Here is a 22,350-nt window from a genome sequence, read left to right on the forward strand (position 1 = left end):
GGTTATAGCCTAAAATCATGTTCCGATAAGTACTATAAAGCATAGTCCACCTTTGTAAAACAATTTATGAAGTGGCATTTAAAAGGTGTAATAGTTACTTCAAAAATAACCCATGCTAATTCTCAGACAACTAAACATTGTTGAGATAAAAATGCCAAATATTTCCTCAAACAATTTTCAGGCTGAAGGTTTGGATTATGTTTCCAAACTGGGAAATACTGGGCATTAGAACATTATGCTTCATGTTAAAACAAAGGTGCTAAAAGGCACTCCGTGCCAATGAGACTACCTGGGCCTCTAGTGACAAAGCTGGATCCAGGAGCACCCTGAAATAGGAAACTGTTTTTTTCAGAGGATGTGCAACCCTCTCCAAAACAGGTTGCTTAAACCATGATTGGAATGGGTCCAGGCAACCCAAGAGTTAGTGATTTGCCACCACCCATTTGAGCACCTTGCCCCAAACGAGGTATTTGTGACTAGGCAATAGTTGTTGCAAACTTCTGGGTTCAGAAAGGGGTTCTTCATGAGTGGTTACACAACAACTTCTTCAGGTTAGTTGGGACTATTAAATTAATCATCTCCTGGACCCACGCAGTCAATCTCCTCTAGCTATATGTATTCTCTTTATATGTCACGCTATAAAAACAAAGTTCTAAGGGCATCTCACACAATAAAACGGATCAAAAACAACAAATACAATAATAAAAACATAAAATCCCTGGAAGAAGAGAATATTTTTGCCTGGAGCTGAAAAGATAACAGTGTGAGCACTGAGTCTCACTGGGTGAGACTCGATGGGGAGAGCATTCCATCAATGGGATGCCACAACTGAGAAGGTTCTCTGTCTTGCAGGCACCCACCTAATTCAATTCAGCAAGAACACCCAGAAGAGGGCTTCTGAAGATGACCCAAGGGGCTGGGCTGATGCATACAGGACAAGATATTCCTTTTGGTCAGGGGCAGGCAACACCTGGCTCATGGTCTGCATGGTCCAAATTTGCGGCTGCAGTAGCGGGGGCAGGAGCAAAGCTAAGTGGTTTGCAGCCAAACCATGACAGTGGCCTCAAAAGGCCAAATTAACTTTAAAACAAGATATGCAGCAAAATTTGGCAGCATGTGGTGATAGCGAGGGTGTGTGTGTGTCCCTGGGTGTGTGTGAAATTGGCTTCTGGAGTCCCTGAGGTTCTGCACCTTTGCTTTAGATACTCTGGCCTCAAGCCATTAATTGCTTTAAAAATCAGCACCAACACTTTCAAATGGGTTTGGACACCGACTGGAAGCCAGTGCAGCTGACAAAGCTCCAGTGTCACGTGATTGTATTGACCAATCCCAGTTAGTAGCCTAGTAGCTCTATTTTGGACTCACGGAAGTTTCTGAACCATCTTCAAAGGTAGGCCCACTACAACTCCCAGAATTACCCAGCCATTCTGGGGGTTGTAGTCCAACATATCTGAAGGGCACCAGGTTGGGGAAAGGTGGAATGATCCACTGTGGTCACCCTTGGCAAGATGGGCGAGGATCGAGAACACAGGTGGTCAGCCAAACTCCTCGAAGCATCCCCTCTACATCCTGAGGCTACATCGACTGAAAATGATCCTATACAACCAGATCAGAGAGTGGTCTGAATGCTTCCATGGGAACTGTTCTAATACTGGCATCAAGATCAGAGTGGATATAAATGATTTTCTTCTCAAAGTGCCTCGCAAATTGGCTATAGTCAGCTTCACCTGCATGTGGATGTTGTGCAACAGGTAAAAACCGCCATTAAAGAGTCAATTTCCAGAATTTGTACTGGTTTAATTATTATATAGGATGCTATATTTTTAATTTGCAAGCTCACTGAGATTGATCCCTGCAGTTATAAATTAACATCAAAAATTAAAATGAAAGCAGTGATTCGAATGAGTTGTTGTAGCTCCTAACTGGGAGTGGTAACTCATATCTTTCTCCTATGTTGCCACAAGCAGTTCTTGAAAGGTAGTTTTCAAGTCTAGCAAATAAACCTATAAAAATACCACTGTTTCTGGAATATCCTCTGCTGTTAATCTGATTTCCTCTTATGTAGCATTATTGTCATTTAGGCTATCATCCTATGCATGCTAAAGTCCTGTTGAACTCAGTGAGCATTACCTCTGTATTAGGACTACACTGTTCACAGAGAACAACTGAATGTGCATAAAGAAAAAAATGGATTTTAAGAAGCTTAATTTAATCTCTGACTCCACTCTTCTTGCATAGTTCATAAGAGCTAAGGTTAAGTGCTAATAATTAATAACACTGCAAATAAGGGAAAAATATGGCTATCTCATAAAGCAAATGTGATACGAAGAGGAAAGCCAATTAGTAATATGATGGTTGACTTGTAGGATAATTATCTTTTCCATCTGCTTCCTAATAGAATTTTGTAACTCTAGGGGCTTTAGAATTTCCCTTTTTAATATGTGCATGCTTCCAGAACTCCTAGACCTCTATTCCAAGGCCAGCATTGTAGCCAAGTGCATTATGATAATAAATCTCTAGTGAGAAGATGCCGTTATTTATTTTGGATGAGTATGTTATTACCAAGTCTGCATGTTAAACAGCTTTGTGTTTGGATTAATTGGTTCGCTGGCGTGGGAATGCCCTACGAACCTGAATGGCTCCATAATAGGTTTTAGTAGTGGGAAGACTTGAGGCTGAAATATGTAAGAATGCAGACCTTTCAAAATATTGGCAGTGCGAAAAATGTATGATTTAGTGTTTCCATTTTCCAAGAGGAAATAGCAATATATTGCTTGACCCAAATGATACATTTGTTTTATGATTTATTCCTCCAAGGTGGATAACAGATGAATGAGAAGATCAGATCGATTAAAATAACCTCCTAAACAGAACATATATATCAAAGTTAATTTGAGGATTTGGTTTTACTTTAGTCTACTTATAGCAAATGTTTATAATATGAGAATCTGTGGGCAAACACATGTTCTTCCATTCCAGTCATCTTATGGAAAAATTTAGCTAGCTGGACGAAAGGATAACCATCAGCATTGCTGATGACTGGTGTTTGCATGCAGAGCTGTCTCTTGTTTCAGAGTGTAGTGAGTGATCTACAGCTCTTTTTCTCTCTGCCCCTTATTCAGGAGGTTTGTTTGTTCATAGAAATATTTATGAGCTGGATTTCAGCCTTAAAAAAGGGCTCCTAAACATTAAAACAACAATTTGGCATAACTTTTTCAAGCTATAAGGGGAATAAGAGACTGGTACCCATAACAACTGGAACATACTACATCACACAAGCCAGTGAACAATGACCCTACATCCCTTTCCTTTCCTGTTCTCTCTTATCTTCTCCCTTTTCTATCTCCTTACTTCGCTCTGCTCTCTCTCCTCCTTTCTCCCTTTTCCATAGGAATTGAACTGTAGGAAACAATGTGCACTAAGTGAGAACACAAAACTGCCAAACATAGGGTTGGGGAGGGTGCATATGGGAGGATAAATCACCAAGTTGTAATTAAATGTGTAAAAAACCTGAAAAACCAGAAATAAACTTTTAATAACAAAAAAATGCAATCACCCAGATTAAAAGCAGAGCTATTTTAAAACTAAGAAGAGCAGAACTACAGTAGTGATGGCCACCCATTTGGTTAGATAAATTCCTGGAGGAGAAGGCAATCAATGGCTACTAATCCTGCTGGCTCTATGCTACCTCAAGTATCAGAGGCAGTATGCCTATGTATGTCAGGAGCGCCCTTGCTGCCTTCTGAAATCCTCAAGTAGCCAGAATCAACACTCAGACAATAGGGCTCTTTTCCAAGGCTTTATTTCCATTCAACCTAATGACGCTTACAGATGCTAATTGCCTGAGCCTATGAGGAAAACTTAAGGGAGCAGCCTACCAGGGGATTCTAGCCTTAGGGAGTCAGTTGGTCTCCATTTGGAGGAAAAAGTGCGGCAAGCCTCTGAACTTAAGGGCTAGGAAGAGAGAGTCCATCCCTTTCCCGTGGGGCATCGGGGCGCAGCTGTTGTCGTCACGCCAAGCAGGCTGAGCACCTCCTCTTGGCGCCCGTAACCTCCTGCTTGTCTTTGCACCAGTGCCTCATGTCTAGAAGCTCCAGTTGTCCCTACCTTTCCCTGCCAGGGTCACTGTCACTCTCAGGAATGTGAGCAGGGAGGGGCTCTCCCTCCAGCTGTGCCTCTGAACTGCGTGTGGGTTCCTCCCATGGTTTCTATCTCTTCCTCAGAATCAGAACTGCTTTGGGGCTCTATGGGCTCCAATCCAACCCTGACAATGTACACTTGTTGCTGGGAAACATGAGCGGGAGGGTGCTGTTGCACTCATGTCCTGCTTGTGGGTTCCCTGTCAACATATGGTTGGCCACTGTGTGAACAGAATGCTGGACTAGATGGACCCTTGGTCTGATCCAGCATGGCTCTTCTTATGTTCTCATATTAAAAGCCATTAGAAGCGGACTAGAATAAAATGTTTTTACTGCCTACCTAAAACTAAGCAAAGATAGGGCCAGTATCACCCCAGTTGGGAGGGAATTCCACTGCCTGGGTGCTGCCACTGAAAAGGCCCTGTCCCATATCCCTACCAGCCTAACCTCTCTTGTTAGTGTGAGATACAACACAGCCTCAGAAGAAGATTGGAATTTATGGACATATTCATATGGGAGGAGATCGTCTTTCAGATACCCTAGCCCCAAGCTGTTTAGGGCTTGCACCAGCACCTTGATCCAGCAAAAAATCAGAAGCCAGTGCAACTGATATAAAACTAGTGCAATATATATATAAAACCTACCCCAGAAAACAATCTGGCTGCAGCATTTTGCACCAGCTGCAGTTTCCTAACTATCTTCTTCGTTAACTTAACTCAGTGTGTCCATTTCCACACTGGCCAGAACTCCCAGCCAATCAGAGTCTGATGTTTACTTTGTCCCTCTCAATAAATATTAACAGCAATTGTCTTTCCCTCTCCCATTTCAGAACCTGTCACTAAGCTGCTCATACTAAACAGGCCTGCAACATGGTAACAACACAAGGTCTCAAATCCTGGCAATTACACTCTAACATCATCAGAGGTCACAAACATGTTTTTCAAAATGCAAAACATTAACAGTCATATACACAGCATTTCTCCATGGCATCTTGTACATGCAGACTGGCCATGCCAGATTACCACAGAGATATTTCCCTCTCTTTGTTCAGTGGGATTTACTCCCTAGTAAGTATTCAACTTGCAGCCCTAGTCACACTGAATTTCCAGCTTTCATTCACCATGGATGGGGGATGGCTACAATGGCCCAGTTCAGAGGTAGCAAGGAACTATAGTTTATCATTACATGGCCCGTATGCCTCTCAATACAAGTTGCTCGGAACAGCTTTCTGATTCTTCTTCTGCCTTCACTGCTGCAACAAACTTGCTTAATGCACTGAGGGATAGGGATGTGATCGGAAATACTTTCCTCTAACTTGGATCAAGTTAAAGCCATGATCAAGGGATGGGTGAGCAAGAGGGAACCTGTAGCCAGTTGAGACTACCCAGCAACTACTTCGTATGAGCCTAGTGGTTATAATGTGGAAGAATGCTGTCCTACACTGGGAGCAAAAATTGTGGCCATCCAGTTTGTCATTTCCCAGGTCAAACTGTGCAAAAGGATTCAGAGCATATCACCTTTGGCTGACATAAAGCAACCTGGAATGAGTTGCAGCTGGTATAGGATTATGGAATAATGTGCTTGGAGAACTCCCTTTATATGAACTCCCCACCTCCACCACTTCCAGCAGTCACAACATCAATCAAAATGCACAGTTTAGCTTTTATTGTATTTGGCTCAATTTGGAGATGAGTTAGTTTAATACTAACCCATTTTTACAACCAGAGTATTTGTAGAAAATGAATCCCATGAATAATAATATTTCTATTCAATTTAATGCTGGAGTAGAATGAGAATAGCTAAGCAGGTCTTATTTACAGATGCTAGAATATGGAGCCTTTATGAGCAGAGATACATACTGGGACAACTCTCTGCCAAATGGTTTGGCTATTAAATGTAGCTATGGGTTTGCGTTCATTGACCAGTAGGCAAATTTTGCCAGATGGATGCCAGCAAGATCCTTGAATTCATAGTTTCACAGGCAGTTCTGCCAGGTTCTTTGTTAGGTGAGTTCAGTGTCCTAAAATAAGAGAAGAATCTGATCCTTTACATTTCTTTCCAAGCACATATTGTGAAAATTAGCTACATTAGGCCAAATAAAATATCATCACCTACACTGCCTAGTCTTTATCATTTCAGTTGTATCCAAGCAATTTGTATAGATATATACTGAGATGATAGCAAAATCAATTCCTTAACGGAATTCAGGCTGTAATCGTATCTCCATTTACCTGAGAGTAAGGCCCATTGAACTCAATGGGAGTTGTTTCTGAGTAGACATGTATAGAACTGCACTGTCAATCAAGTATGTGTATAAAACTTCTTCTGGCTTGCAAGTATTTTTCAGGTGGCCCAGTTCAAGTAGTGGGCACAATCCAGCCAAAGTTAAGACCAATTGAGTTCAGTTAGTGACAGTTACATGCATGCTTAACTCTGCCACTGAAATCAGTAGGACAGAGGGCCAAACAACCTGTTACATTACTTATATGAATGCAATTAATGTGCCTCATTTTTAAAGTTTAAATAGCAGCCACAGGGGGCCTTGATCAGGACTGGGTCCTCAGCATTCAGGGGGGTGACGTTGTTCCCTGCCACAGTCCTGGTTGAAACCATCTTCCCACCAATGCTGCCTTGGTACCAATGGGATCTACGCTCCTGACAACAGCAGCTTTGATGGGAGCAGTGGGTGGTGGGATTTTCATTGAGACCTTGTGCACCCTGGTCCTAATCCTGATTCCTCCACCCCCAGCTGCAATTCAAACTTAAAAGATAAACTACACTAATTGCATTTACACAGTTAATGTCACATGTAGTTTGTCCCTCAAATGGGCTTGCTTTGCTGAACTGTGTGCCCTCTGAGTTGTTTATAATATTTATTAATTTTTACCACATGAATATATATGTATATTTATTTTCGTTATCTTTACTGTTAGCTAAAGTGGTGTACTCTTGTGGATTGCTAGTTGTTCCTCCTAGAGGAGAAGGCTACTAATGGCTACTAGTCCTGATGGCTCTGCGCTACCTCCTGTATCAGAGGCAGTATGCCTATGTATGCCAACTACCGGGGAACATGAGTGGGGGGATGCTGTTGCACTTGTGGATTTCCTCTGGGCAGCTGGTTGGACAGAACACTGGACTAGATGGACCCTTGGTCTGATCCAGCATGGCTCTTCTTATGTTCTCATTTTAACAATGGTAATTTGTTTGTTTATTTATTTATTTATTTATTTATTATCACATTTATATCCCACCTTTTTGTCTCCTGCAAGGAACCCAAGGTGGCTTAGGTGGTCCTCATCTCCATTTTATCCTCATGGTGACTGGCCCAAAGTAAGCTTCATGGCCTAGCAGGGACTAGAATCCAGGCCTCCCCGGTACCAGACCAACACTTTAACCACTGCACCACACTGGTTCTCTATATGCATCTCTATATATGCATCTCTAAATGCATTCTCTATATGGTTCTCTATATGCACAATATTGTGCATTGTAAATATTCAAAGTGATCCACCTGTATTATTGTATCCTCACAACTGCCCTGTAAGTTCAGCAGCATTATTCCTCATATTACAGATGGGGGGGTGGGGGACTGCAGCAGGGTGGCTTGTCTAAGAGTACTTACAGCGCAATCCTATACATGTCTCCTCAGAATTAACCTCCAGTGAGTTCAGTGGGGCTTATTGCCAGGTAAGTGTGTACAAGATTGCAGCTTTAGGGCACAATCCTTTGCAAAGACAGAAAAAGTCCTACTAGTCCCAGCATTCCTCCGCCAGCCATGCTGGCTGGGGAATGCTGGGAGTTGTAGGACTTTTTTCTGCCTAAACATGCATAGGATTGTGCCCTTCGTGAAGTTGTCATGGAGGTGTGTTTTGGACTTCACCATTACACCACCATGCTACACCAGTTATCCCTTATTTCAGAGGGACACTGTTTACTAGAACATAATGAATGCCATATATATATAGTGAGCACTACAGCTTGAAGCTGCCTCTTATGTCTGAAATATTTGCTTTGACAGCTAATAATCCCAAAATTATTTCCAACACCATTATTATGGTGTGTTTTGGTACTGGCATTACTTAAAAAAAGTCCTTTCTAAAAGATGTTGTTAGAGACCCTATGAATTTGTATCTTTACTTAAGGACATCTTTCTTGAATCTGTGTGTGGAATTTGGAAGGTTGATTTGGCTCAACTGAAAAGAGATTAGAACTCCTGTCTCCACTGCAAATGCCCAGGAGAACCATTTAACAATGAATGAAGCCTGCTGATTTTGGCTGAAGTAGAGATGTGGAAATATGTGCCATGGCCTGAAAAATTCCAGGACTCCCACCGTGTCTGAAAAAAATATATATGAAAAATCTCTGGACTCTTGCCTCTCACTGAATTCCACAGTAATATGTTTCCAGTGCTGCAAACTGATTAACATTTGGAAAACCACCAATTTTACAATGAGTTAGAATATTAATTACAAGTATATATGCTATATGGTATTCTGAGTATAGACAATATTGAACTGGGCCAAGTTTCACCTTCTCCTGTTTCATGCCATGAGCTTCCCCTGGTATTACATTAAAGGGTTTTCTGAAACCTTACCTTAAACAAGCAGAGACTGATTCTGCAAAGGGATTTAGTTCTCGTTCATTAACCTATACTGGAAGTTAACTCTGCAGTTCTCAGCTCTGAAGCAGCCCAGTTTAAGTCTAGGCTGAGCTTTATAACTGGTACAATTCAACATGGGCATTATTTAAACCTTGGAAAAAAAATTGTTAAGCTTATCAGCCAATAATAATGGAAGCAACTTTGAGTTTTCTTATGATTTATCATCACTCAGTTGTATTTGACCTTAGCTTATGGAAATTCTTATTTCGTGGCTGTTAAAAAAATATCAAAGTAAAACAGATTCTTGTGTCTACAGATGGAAGCATAAAAATGTGATATTTCATTTCAAGGTCAAGGACTATAGTGCACCTAGCTACAGAGAAGGTCTTGATTTAAAAGGAGAGGTGGGTTCCTCTTTAAAAAAACAGAATACAAAGTGGGGAATGATTTATTTATTTATTTATTTATTTTATCATAGAATCATAGAATAGTAGGGTTGGAAGGAGACTATAAGATCATGGAGTCCAACCTCCTGCTCAATGCAGAAATCTAAGTCAAAGCATCCCCGAAAGATGGCTGTCCAGCTTCATCTTGAATGCCTCCAGTGTGGGAGAGCCCACCACCTGCCTAGGTCATTGCTTCCATTGTCGTATTGCTCTAATGGTCAGGACAATTTTCCTGATGTTCAGCTGGAATCTGGCATCTTGTAACTTGAGCCCATTAGTTCCTGTCCTGCATTCTGGGATGATTGAGAAGAGATCCTGGCCTTCCCCTCTGTGACAACCTTTCAAGTGATTGAAGAGCGCTATCCTATCTCCCCTCAGTCTTCTCTTCTCAAGGCTAAACATGCCCAGTTCTTTCAGTCTCTCCTCACAGGGCTTTGTTTCCAGTCCCCTGAGCATCTTCATTGCCCTCCTCTGAGCCCTCTCTAGTTGGTCTGCATCCGTCTTAAAGTGTGGTGCCCAGAACTGGACACAGTACTCCAGATGAGGCCTAACCAGTGCTGAGTAGAGGGGAACTAGTACTTCCCAGGATTTGGAAGCGATGCTTCTATGAATGCAGCCCAAAATAGCATTTGCCTTTTTTGCAGCCACATCACATTGTTGGCTGATATTCAGCTTGTGATCTACAACAATTCCAAGATCCTTCTTGCTTGTAGTGTTGTTGAGCCAAGTATCCCCCATCTTGTAACTGTGCATTTGGTTCCTTTTTCCTAGGTGCAGAACTTGGCATTTATCCCTATTAAATTTCATTCTGTTGTTTTCTGCCCAGTGCTCCAGTCTATCAAGATCACTTTGAATTTTCTTTCTGTCTTCCAGGGTATTAGCTATCCTGCCCAATTTTGTGTCATCTGCAAATTTGATCAGCATTCCCTGAACATCCTCATTCCAGTCATTAATAAAAATGTTGAAGAGCACTGGGCCCAGGACTGACTATACTAATACTTATATACCGCTTAATATAACACTTATCTAGGTGGTTCATATATAAATATTAAAAATCACATTTAAATATAGTATTTAAAACAATTTCAATAACAATAACAATACAAATACAAATACATTTAAAATACACTGATAAAAACTTTCAAACTACAATAATAATACAGAATAATACAAGGAGCATTAAGATGGAGCAGTGTATGATTAATTGCAATTAATTACAAGCCAGAGAAAGCCTCTGTGAACAAGTGTGTTTTCAGGAGCATTTGAAACATGTCACATTTTCTGCATCTTGAACTAGAGTTTTTGTTCACTGTCACCAGGAAGGCCCGCCTTCGAGATATTACATGGTGACATTCTGTTGGTCGTGGAACAACCAGCAAGGCCTCCTCTGAAGATCTCAGTGGTTGGCTTAGTCTATATAGGAGAAGGCAGTGTGCTAGCTATCCTGGTCCCAAGTTGTTTAGGGCTTGTATGTCAACAACATTACTTTGAACATGGCTCAGTAGGTAATAGGCAGCTGGTGCAGTTCTTTTAACAAGAGCATTATGTGAACATAGCTGGGTGTCCTACTCAGCACTAGCTTCAGCTTCTGAACTGGGTACAAGGGCAGCCCCACATAGAGCACATTGCAGTAGTCTAATTGTGAGGTTACCAGTGTATGGATTACCATGGCTAGGCTGTCCCTATTGAGGAATGGACATAGCTGGGACACCAGCCAAAGTTGGTAATGGGTGCTCCGGGCAACGGAGGTCACCTGGCAAATGAGTGATAAAGATGAATCCGGAAGCACCCCCAAGCTATGTTCCTATTCCTTCAGAGGAAGTGCAACCCCATCTAGAACAGATAAACAGTCAAACTCCTGGATCTGGGTCTGGGAACCACCCACCCATAGAGTCTCTGTCTTATCAGGATTTGCCTTCAGTTTATTAGCTCTCATTCAAGCCATAACTGCATCCAGGCACCAGTTCAGAATGTGCACAGCCTCTCCTGATTCAGATGTCACTGAGAAACAGAGCTGGGTGCCATCAGCATACTGTTGACGCCTTACCCCAAATCTCTTAATGATCACCCCAATGGCTTCATATAGATATTAAATAACACTGGGGACAAGATAGTGCCAGATGACACCCCACAGTTCAGCTGCCAAGGTGCTGAGGCACAGTCGCCCAATGTCAATTTCTAACTTAGAAATTAGTAAATGGACCGCTCTGTTTTTGCAGCAACTCCAAGCAGGGGAACTGAGAGGGGTGTTATTAAAGCAAGCACTGATATGAATATCTTCAAAGTGCAGCTCTTGTATAGGAATAAAACAGGATTTGGTAAAATAATTTAATTTCTCCTCACTGAAGTATTCTGCTAAACCATTTGGTAAACTGCTGACAATGGGACCTGGGGGCTGTCTTCATGAGCGATTTAATGTGAAGTTAGAGCAGTCTGAATTCCTTCGCAACAGATGATATCATCACCTATCTGCTGCCAACCAGCCACTTCCCTCTAGAAAAGTTGAATTATCTGAAACTCCTTTTACTCTGACTTTTTTTTTAACTGAAAGTGGCTCCCTGGTGGTTTTACCGCAGTGTGCCATGCCCCCCCCACATTAAATCCTAGGCGTGCCTCTGTGATCTGGCAGTGATGTGGTCAAGGAAGTGGGATGCCCCATTCCCTTGTTTCCCCAATGGAAGTCGTTTTTCCCTCCAGGAGTGCAGCAGCGACCCCTCCCATTACTGCAATAGTGGGAACACTTGTTCACCTTGGCTAGCCTGCTTTTCATCTTTAACATATCCCTCCCCCCTTCTGTGCATGTTTACACAGAAGTAAGAAATAAAATCTTGCTTCCCTGCAGTGAAAAGGTTAAAGGCTAACTTTAGTAACTCACCCTAAAGTGCTCTTTCACATCTGCCTTGCTCTTGCTATGTTCTGTAGTTTTTCTGTTCTCTGCTTTATCATTGCAGATTTTATCACTTCATCACAGATCATGTTTACAGGAGTTTCTCATTGGGAGCAGGGAGAAGGCAAAAGGGAGAAAGGGCAGGTTGGGGGCGGGGAGTTGGAAGCAATAGGCAAAAGTGCACACATGGAGGAAAATGGGGTGGGAGCAATAACTCCGCAGCAGATTGCCAGGATACAGAGAAATTTGGGGTGGCGGGACAACCCTCAGGAGCCTTCAGATCCTGCACTGGAGAAATGGGGATTTTGGTTTGTTCAGGGAAATCTGCACACACAGGGAAAATTAGTTGCTCTCCGTTCATAATGTAGCAGCAGGCGGGAGCCTGGAAAAGGGCAGGAAACAAGCCTCTCTCATTGGTTGAGCAGCCCCTGCCAGTTTGGTGACATTCATTTCTACTCCCCACCCCCACCCCACCTGGAGGTATGTTCCTTTCAAGCACTGTAAAACAGATTTTAAAGGTATGCTACGCTTGGCTTATCTTGCTTTGTGTGTTCCTGACAGACCAATGCCAATTCCATGAGAATCCAGGTAATACCCCAATGCACTTCACATTCCGTTGTCGTGAAGATCCCCCCTGGTGTTCCATGGCAATAAACTCCAGCATTCAGAAGTACACAAGCCTCTTCTTCTTTCCCCATTCACCCCAGTGTGCTTGCTAGCTTGGGAACTGTTTTTGAGTTTTGGCAACAGGTTTTCATTTTATCCATGAAAATGACAATAAACGGTTACTGATTGTGTCCTTCATGAAATGGTTTGAAGAGACAAAAAGAACCTTTTCAACATGTTTGTGAAACCATTGGACTAGTGTCATGTGTGCAAAGCATGCTGCTTTGGAAGCCAGGGAGAGAGCAGGGAGGGTTCAAGCAGAATATGAGGGCAGGGAGGCAGGTAGCCTTGGCATATAAGGATCCCATCTCCTGGGTCAGATACCGCATCCAAAAGTCCAGCAGTTTTGAATGTCTGTACCTAGTGTTGGCACCCTGAGACAGGATTGGGATTCAGTTGGTGTCCTGGCTATCCTGCTGCCAAACAGTATTCCTGCCTGAGACAAGGTGGTCTCAAGTGTGGTGTTGAGGACCAAAAAGCTGGTCTTTGGGGGCAGTGGTATAGTGGACCAAGAGCTTACAGGGACAGAGTACTGGCACTTTTTAATTAGCAGGGTTGCTGGTGTCATCTGCCACCCCACCCCTCACCCCTAATTCCCTGCATTCTCACAGTATCTGGGTAGGTGGGTGGAATGAATTTTCTCAGCAACCATATATAGTTGTGAGCTAGACCTGTTGTAATGCAAAGTATTTTGGGATGGCCTGGTCTTGAAGGGGCAATTAAGACCCAATAGCTTTATAAAAACAATGTTCTTAGTAGAGATGAAAACTGCTGGAATTGGTTTGTTGATATGCGTCATGGTCAAGGCTGCTGATCCAGGAAACATTGGCTATTGATGATATCAAAAATGATCCAGCTAGCTTCTAACATTTCTACCATCTCTGTCTTTCTCTCAGCCAAACTAGACAATACATTAAATGTATGCATGCATTTAATGTTTGATTTTTGCTATTTCAATAGAAACCATGCTGTGTGTGTGATCAAGACTGAGGCTGTGCAGGGGATTGACGCTCTTCCCCACAACACATACCCATCTAAAGCTGCTATTAGTCTCGAGAGGGAAGTTTCTATTGGTGTCAATGGAAACTTCTCTCCCAGGACAAATAGTAGCTTTGCATGTGGGGCTGGGGAGGGGAGAGGATTTATTTATCCATCACATTTATATCAGACCCTTCTTCCAAGAAATTCATGGTGGAGTACATGGTTCTCTCTCCCCATGCTTACCTTCAAAACAACCCTGTAAAGTAGGTTTTTCTGAGAGAGAGTTAATAGCTCAGGGTCAACCAGTGATCTTAATGGAGAGCTTTGGCTAATAGGCAGTATAGAAATAAATAAATAAATAAATAAATAAATAAATGGCTGCATGGAGATCTCCCCAGTCCTAGTCTGACACTCTAACTGTGCCACATTTACTCAGGACCCTGGCATATAGAAAAGAATTTAACCCCTTCTATATGTGCATGGCCCCAATCCTGATCACCCACAATTGCCATTTAATAAAAATCACACAAGACATTAAATGCATGCATGCAGTTACTATATCATCTAGTTTGGTCGTCAGATAGATTCAAAGCCAGAGATACTGGGCATGCCAATAACACCATTTACTTAAATCTCCTGAATTATTTCTATGACAATACACAACTCTAAAGTATTTAGAAACATTTTCTTATGAGTCACACAAATCCTTTTCCTCCAAATTGGTGATACTGAATATTGATACTGAATACTGCACATTGAGTACTCTGTTGGACAGAAATAGGCTCGTCACTGGTCTGAATTACAGAGCTCGCTTCATTCAGTTCTTGAGAGCTGCTGAGAGGGTCTCCAGGTTTGAAGCCAACTCCAATAAGTGATGGCATGATCATGGGGAAACACGATACCTCAAAGGATTTCAGCAAACAATACAGATGCAGCACCACATTGCGTTGGGATAGCCATGTGCATTGCATCAAATGTACTTTTATGTTTTTCTTTAACATCCTTTGCTGTTGATATGTAGCAGCTTCCCCTTGGAATAGCTTTAATAATCAGAATACCCTTGGCACTCCATAAAATATACAGTGTCGTGATTTGGGAAAAAAAGTTTAATATGAAAAATCTGCTGTGGCCATGCTTGCAACCCATAGCCAAATAATGTCTGAAATTTTGACAAAAGGGGAAAAATAATAAGATCCTCTTGAGACAGAAGGACTTATGTAATCCAGAAAGTATGATCTCTATGGAAAACAGCCAAGAGGAACAGTTCCTTGAAGGTAAATTGGCCCAAATGATAATATATTGTAGGAATTATTTTTGAGTTTGTATCAAACTTTTCAGTTAGGAAGCAATGCACTAAATAAGTAATATGTGTTAATGCTGTCTCGTGTGTGTGTGTGTGCATGTGTGTGTGTGTGTATACACACACACACACACAGACATCCATTCTTACAATGGTTCAAAAACTGCTGCTGTTAAATGAGAGTAATTTAATACAGGAGTCTCTTGAGGTATGTTCTTGACTGAAAGACATCCAGATGGGAAACATATTTTTGACAGAGAGAGGAATGAGTGTTGAGGCTCTAAAGCATCTAAGGTCAAAACATGGAAGAGAAATACAATCTCGTTGGAAATAATTGTACATAGGGAGAGGGAGAAAGAGAGAGAGAGAGAGAGAGAAAACCACCAATGTCCTGCCAAAGGGCATGATTTAAAGAATATTTCATAAAATTCAAACTTACTGGATTGGCTGATTAATCAAAGGTTTTCCCTCAGGTACAGGAGAAAGTTGTTCTTGAATATATTTATGCTATTTTTCCATTTCTGTATTAAATTACAGGCTAAGATAATGTCTGAGAGGGAGGGAGAGAGGAAGGCAAAGAAGACCTCCAGGCCTGCCCCAGCTGGATTTTCCCCTACCACCTCCCACAGGACCATCTACCACCAACTGACCTGTGGGAAGGATTCCAGGAGAAAAAAGGAGGTAGATGAGGATAACACCCGCTCCTTTTCCAACTGAACTCTTCCCACCTTGGCGCCATCTTTCACCAATTGCCCTGAGGGAAAGGGATGGATTTTAAAAAATGGTTAATATTGTTTATTACGATTTTATTGCGTTTACACTACTTGAAAGCCAACTTGGTTGGATTCTATCCTGAAAGCCCCCTTGGTCAGACTGTATCCTGAAAGGTGGCATATAACCTGCCCTGTCACTGAGGTGTTTCCTCATAGACCTATGGCCTGGTTGGAATCCATCCTTCAGAAGAGCCTTCAGTGTAGTGGCCCCCATTCTATGGAACTCCCTCTGCAAATCAGGCAGGCACTAACATTGTTTTGTTTCTGGTGCCTGCTGAAGTCATTTTTATTTCAACAAGCCTTCCCCATTGATCAGCCATGGTTTTTATAGAAAACTTCGACTATTGGGCGGTATAGAAATAAATAAATAAACAACATTTTAAAATGTTTAGTATTGTGTTTTATTCCTTTTATCTTTCATTGTTCACTGCTCTGGAATCTGTTTAGATGTGGAGCAATTCATGAATGTTGTAAATAAATAAATAAATAAATAAGAAGCTATCTCTGCCAGGAACATAGGAAGCTATGATGAATCAGATCTTTGGTCAATCTTGCTCAGTATTATTTACATACTGCCTGACAAAGCTCTCCCAGGTCTCAAACAGAAGTCTTTGGCCCTACCTGCAGATTCTGGAGTTTGAAACTGGGATTATTTGCATTCAAAGTATGTGATCTACCGCTGAGTTATAGCCCTTTCCTGAATAAAATCCATTTGAACTGATTCAAGTTCTGAACAAATGCTTCATATCATGGCAGGTTTATACACCTTTCAAAACATGACATACTTACGCTCCTCTCTCTCTACTTCTTTCCCGTCTAATATGAATTATCTTAGTATCTCTCATCAATCATATAGTCTCTCTTGAAACCTCAACAAAAATAGATAAACAACAAATGGCCACCCTGAAGCTATTTACTCAGGATATAATCCCACTGATTTGAAGAGGACAGCACTCATGCTAGTTGTTTCAGGTTTCAGGTTACTACTTGGCCCTTCACATCATCTTCCTTACAACATTTGTCTTTTATTACCAGTTCATTTGCTTTCCCATTATTTCATATTTTCTTTTTTCCAGATATGCCCTACCAGCTGTATTGGGAGCTCCACTAACACCTGACCTAACTATATAACCCTGGGCAAAAGTAGATCAGGTACTAGTAAAGATATTTGAATATTTGCATCATGAAGATAGAAGTAATAGAGAGAAACATGCTTCTGCTTTCTTTGTACATTCCAATACAGGCATTTACAGTGGAGTTTATTTGGTGGGCAAAGGAACCAATTAGATGTTAAGAAAGTTTGTTAAACCTGAGCAGCTTGAATAGCTTAAATCTGTTGTTATCTCCCAATCCTAGGGGTTTTCATACTCTTGCAATGAACAAAAGGGAACAGTATTCCCAAATATTTCTGCATAAGAGTGTTAGTGCAGCAACATGAATCCACGGTGGTTTTATTAAACAGTATGTGGTATGTTTTGGGAAGGGCTCCTTACTCTAAGAGTGTGATATAGCTGGCCTGCAAGTGAGCACCAAGTAATTTGGATTGTTTCCCCCTCTTTTTTGTTGTGTAAAGATGTATGCACATGCCTTGTATATGTGTATCATGTAGGGTGACTTTGTGTTTTAATTTACATAAAACAGTCCTTGAAGATTCCATTCAACAATTAGCACCTGGGCAGATGTACTATTAACTGAACAAATTCTATTTGGAGCAGGCGAAATTTGTTGTTGTTGTTCAGTCGTTCAGTCGTGTCCAACTCTTCGTGACCCCATGGACCATAGCACGCCAGGCCTTCCTGTCCTGCGCTCAAACTTCATATTCATTGCATCGGTGATACTACCTAGCCATCTCATCCTCTGTCGTCCCCTTCTCCTTTTGCCTTCAGTCTTTCCCAGCATCAGAGTCTTTTCCAGAGAGTTTTCTCTTTGCATTAGGTGGCCAAAATATTTGAGCTTCAGCTTCAGTATCTGTCCTTCCAATGAGCACTCAGGGTTGATTTCCTTTAGGATGGACTGATTTGACCTCCTTGTAGTCCAGGGGACTCGTAAGAGTCTTCTCCAGCACCACAGTTCGAAAGCATCAATTCTTCGGCGCTCAGCCTTCCTTATAGTCCAGCTCTCACAGCCATACATTGCTACTGGGAAAACCATAGCTTTGATTAGACGGACCTTTGTCAGCAAGGTGATGTCTCTGCTTCTTACTATGCTGTCTAGGTTTGCCATAGCTTTCCTCCCCAGGAGCAAGCGTCTTTTAATTTCATGGCTACAGTCACCATCTGCGGTGATCTTGGAGCCCAAGAAAGTAAAATCTGTCACTGCTTCCATTTCTTCCCCTTCTATATGCCAGGAAGTGATGGGGCCAGATGCCATGATCTTCGTTTTTTTAATGTTGAGTTTCAAACCAGCTTTTGCACTCTCCTCTTTCACCCTCAACAAGAGGCTCTTGAGATCCTCTTCGCTTTCTGCCATTAGGGTGGTATCGTCTGCATATCGGAGGTTGTTGATAATTCTCCTGGAAATCTTAATTCCGAATTGTGATTCATCCAACCCAGCGTTTCTCATGATGTACTCTGCATATAAGTTAAATAAGCAGGGTGACAATATGCAGCCTTGTTGTACTCCTTTCCCAATTTTGAACCAATCGGTTGTTCCATGTCCGGTTCTTACTGTTGCTTCGTGACCCTCGTACAGGTTTCTCAGGAGACAGGTAAGGTGGTCTGGTACTACCATCACTTTAAGAATTTGCCATAGTTTGTTGTGATCCACACAATCAAAGGTTTTAGCGTAGTCAATGAAGCAGAAATAGACGTTTTTCTGGAATTCTCTTGCTTTCTCCATGATCCAGCAAATGTTGGCGATTTGATCTCTAGTTCCTCTGCCTCTTCGAAACCCAGCTTGTACTTCCGGTAGTTCTCGGTTCGCATACTGCTGAAGCCTAGCTTGTAGGATTTTGAGCATCACCATGCTGGCATGTGAAATGAGCGCAATTGTGCGGTAGTTTGAACACTCTTTGGCATTGCCCTTCTTTGGAATTGGAATGTAAACTGACCTTTTCCAGTCTTGTGGCAACTGTTGAGTGTTCCAGATTTGTTGGCATATTGAGTGCAGCACTTTAACAGCATCATCTTTTAGGATTTTAAATAGCTCAGCTGGAATGCTGTCATCTCCGCTAGCTTTGTTGTTACTAATGCTTCCTAAGGCCCACTTGACTTCACTCTCGAGGATGTCCGGCTCAAGTTCAGTGACCGCACTATCATGGCTATCAGGGACATTAAGATATTTCCTGTATAGTTCTTCTGTGTATTCTTTCCACCTCTTCTTAATCTCATCTGCTTCTGTTAGGCCCCTGCCTTTTTTGTCCTTTATCACGCCCGTCTTTGCACAAAATGTTCCCTTGAGATCTCCAATTTTCTTGAAGAGATCTCTAGTCTTTCCCATTCTGTTGTTTTCCTCGATTTCTTTGCATTGTTCATTTAAGAAGGCCTTCTTGTCTCTCCTTGCTATTCTCTGGAACTCTGCATTCAGTTGGATATATCTTCCCCTTTCACCCTTGCTTTTTGCTTCCCTTCTTTCTTCAGCTACTTGTAAAGCCTCATCAGACAGCAACTTGAGTTTCTTGCATTTCTTTTTCTTTGGGATGGATTTCGTTGCTGCCTCCTGAACAATGTTACGGACCTCCGTCCATAGTTCCTCAGGCACTCTGTGTATCAGGTCTAATCCCTGAAATCTATTCCTCACCTCCACTGTATATTCATAAGGGATATTTAGGTCATACCTGAATGGTTTAGTGGTTTTCCCTACGTTCTTCAATTTAAGCTGATATTTTGCAACAAGAAGCTCATGATCTGAGCCACAGTCAGCTCCAGGTCTTGTTTTTACTGACTGTATAGAGCTTCTCCATCTTTGGCTTCAAAGTACAAAATCAATCTGATTTCGATATTGACCATCTGGTGATGTCCATGTGTAGAGCCGTCTCTTGTGCTGTTGGAAAAGAGTGTTTGCTATGATCAGCGTGTTCTCTTGGCAAAACTCTATTAGCTTTTGTCCTGCTTCATTTTGTACACCAAGGCCATGCCTGCTTGTTATCCCGGTGATTTCTTGACTTCCTACTTTAGCATTCCAATCCCCTATGATGAAGAGGACATCTTTTTTTGGTGTTAGTTCTAGAAGGTGTTGTAGGTCTTCACAGAACCGATCAACCTCAGCTTCTTCGGCATCAGTGGTTGGGGCATAGACTTGAATTACTGTGCTGTTGAATGGTTTGCCTTGGATTCGTACTGAGATCATTCTATCGTTTTTAAGATTGTACGCCTGTACTGCTTTTCCCACCCTTTTGTTGACTATGCTACTCCATTTCTTCTAAGTGCATGAGTGCTACTCCATTTCTTCTAAGGGATTCTTGCCCACAGTAGTAGATACGATGGTCACCTGAATTAAATTCACCCATGCCTGTCCATTTTACTTCGCTGATTCCCAAGATGTCGATGTTCAATCTTGCCATCTCATGTTTGACCACCTCCAGCTTACCTTGATTCATTGATCTGACATTCCAGGTTCTTAAACAATATTGTTCTTTACAGCATCGGATTTTCTTTTCACCACCAGACACATCCACAGCTGAGTGTCCTTTAGGCTTTGGCCCAGCCACTTCACTCTTTCTGGCGCTACTTGGAAATACCTTCTGCTCTTCCCCAGTAGTATATTGGACACCTTCCGACCTGAGGGGCTCATCTTCCGGCGTCATCTCTTTTAGCCTTGTGATACGTTCCATGGGGTTTTCTTGGCAAGAATACTGGAGTGGGTTGCCATTTCCTTCTCCAGTGGACCACATTTTGTCAGAACTCTCTGCCGTGACCTGTCCATCTTGGGTGGCCCTGCACGGCATAGCTTATGGCTTCACTGAGTTACGCAAGCCCCTTCGCCACAACAAGGCAGTGATCCATGATGGGGGCAGGTGAAATAGGAGATTTTAAATGAGTAGATAACCCCTTTTTATACACCACATTAAAATATTTGCATTTTAAAAACTCTTTTGTAAGAGTTTTATCTACCAATCTTTTATAAGGGAATTACCTACCCATTTCATATCTCCTATTTTCCCCCTCCCTCAAAATAAAAATTTGTTTAATTAACAGTGAATCTGTCCAAGTGTTAAATGTTGATGGGAACTGGGAATACAAACTGGCCATTGAAGTGTGGGATATACATTTTGGAACGCATGAGTGCACCATTTCATGACATGCAATACAGTAACAGTGTACTTCCCTCACTCTGATGGAGGCCTCTGTTACTTAAGCCACTTTGTTTGAATAAGCTATATAGAAGTCAGTGGGACTATTCCAGAACAAGTGGTTTGAGAACTGCAGCCAAAGCATTACAGTGAAATCCCAGAACATATAGGCAGCACATTTTATAAAGCCGACCTTTTCCATTATAACTTTCTGTTTTCCTTGCCAAAATGCAGAGTTTGTTTGCAGTAATGTATTTTCTGTGTAATCTGCTCTCCTATATTCACGTTTCTACAACTGAATCTCTGGCATCTTCAAATGTGCGAATAAGAGCTATATCCATAATTCGTTATGACTGCACTGGGAATTTGCTTGTATGTATCCAAGGCATTTTTCCAAGGTATGTCTACCACAGGGAGATTTATTGTCTTTCTCCTGTCTTGACTAGACTCAAAGTAATACATTATCAATTATTTTGTGACTTTAATAGCTTTTTTTTTCAGAATTGCATGTGTGTGGACATTTTTAAAAAAATAACATCCCTCCCCCCCTTAAATTTAAACAAAATATCAAGATACAAAATGCTTATGCCTTTTCAGTTGTGACTATTCGGAATTTTATTTTTTGGGATTTGTCCCCATGTCACATGGTTTTGATTTTGCAGTCTTAATAGATCTTTTACCAAAACCTCACAAATACCAGCTTCCACTTAATACAAATTCTATTTTAGATCTCAGCTATTGATGCTCTGGGTATCACTAATCGCCCTGGGCAGGAGACAAAATCTAAATACTTTTACGAAGGGGTGTAGGGAACCTTCACATCAATGTTTGCAAAATGCTAACAGCTTATTTACATTTAAATTCTCAATTCAGTTTTAATGTGGATATATATTACAGCCTCTGTAATTAAAGCATTCTATTGTATATAGTTTTTGGTGTTGGCAGTTCTATGGTATAACTATGCCTCAATAGAGGCAGGCCTTGAAATGGAACCCTAAGATGGTTTCTTAGCTCACTGAGGGTGGCTTCAATATTTTGGTGCCATCGCTGCTATTTTCAGGATTTCGTTTGTTCCAGATTTTCAGTGGCTTTGGTCTGGAATCTGTTTTCAAACTCAGTGCTGCATCCTGGAATATTACACAGAAAGCCTCTCTGCATGCACAGAGTTTCCCTCCCCATGAATCACACTCTGCCTTCTCACAATTAGGATTAAGAAACAGGATTCCTGGGAGGCAGGTTTGAGTCCAGCTGCACCCTTTCTGTTTTCAAATGCAATTAGACCATTTTCCTCTCTCTCTCTCTCTCTCTCTCTCTCTGGCGTTCTCCAG

This window comes from Heloderma suspectum, chromosome 2 (assembly GCF_057233095.1).
Source record: "Heloderma suspectum isolate Gila_16-S chromosome 2, 16-S_ref, whole genome shotgun sequence".
Classification (NCBI taxonomy): Eukaryota; Metazoa; Chordata; class Lepidosauria; order Squamata; family Helodermatidae; genus Heloderma; species Heloderma suspectum.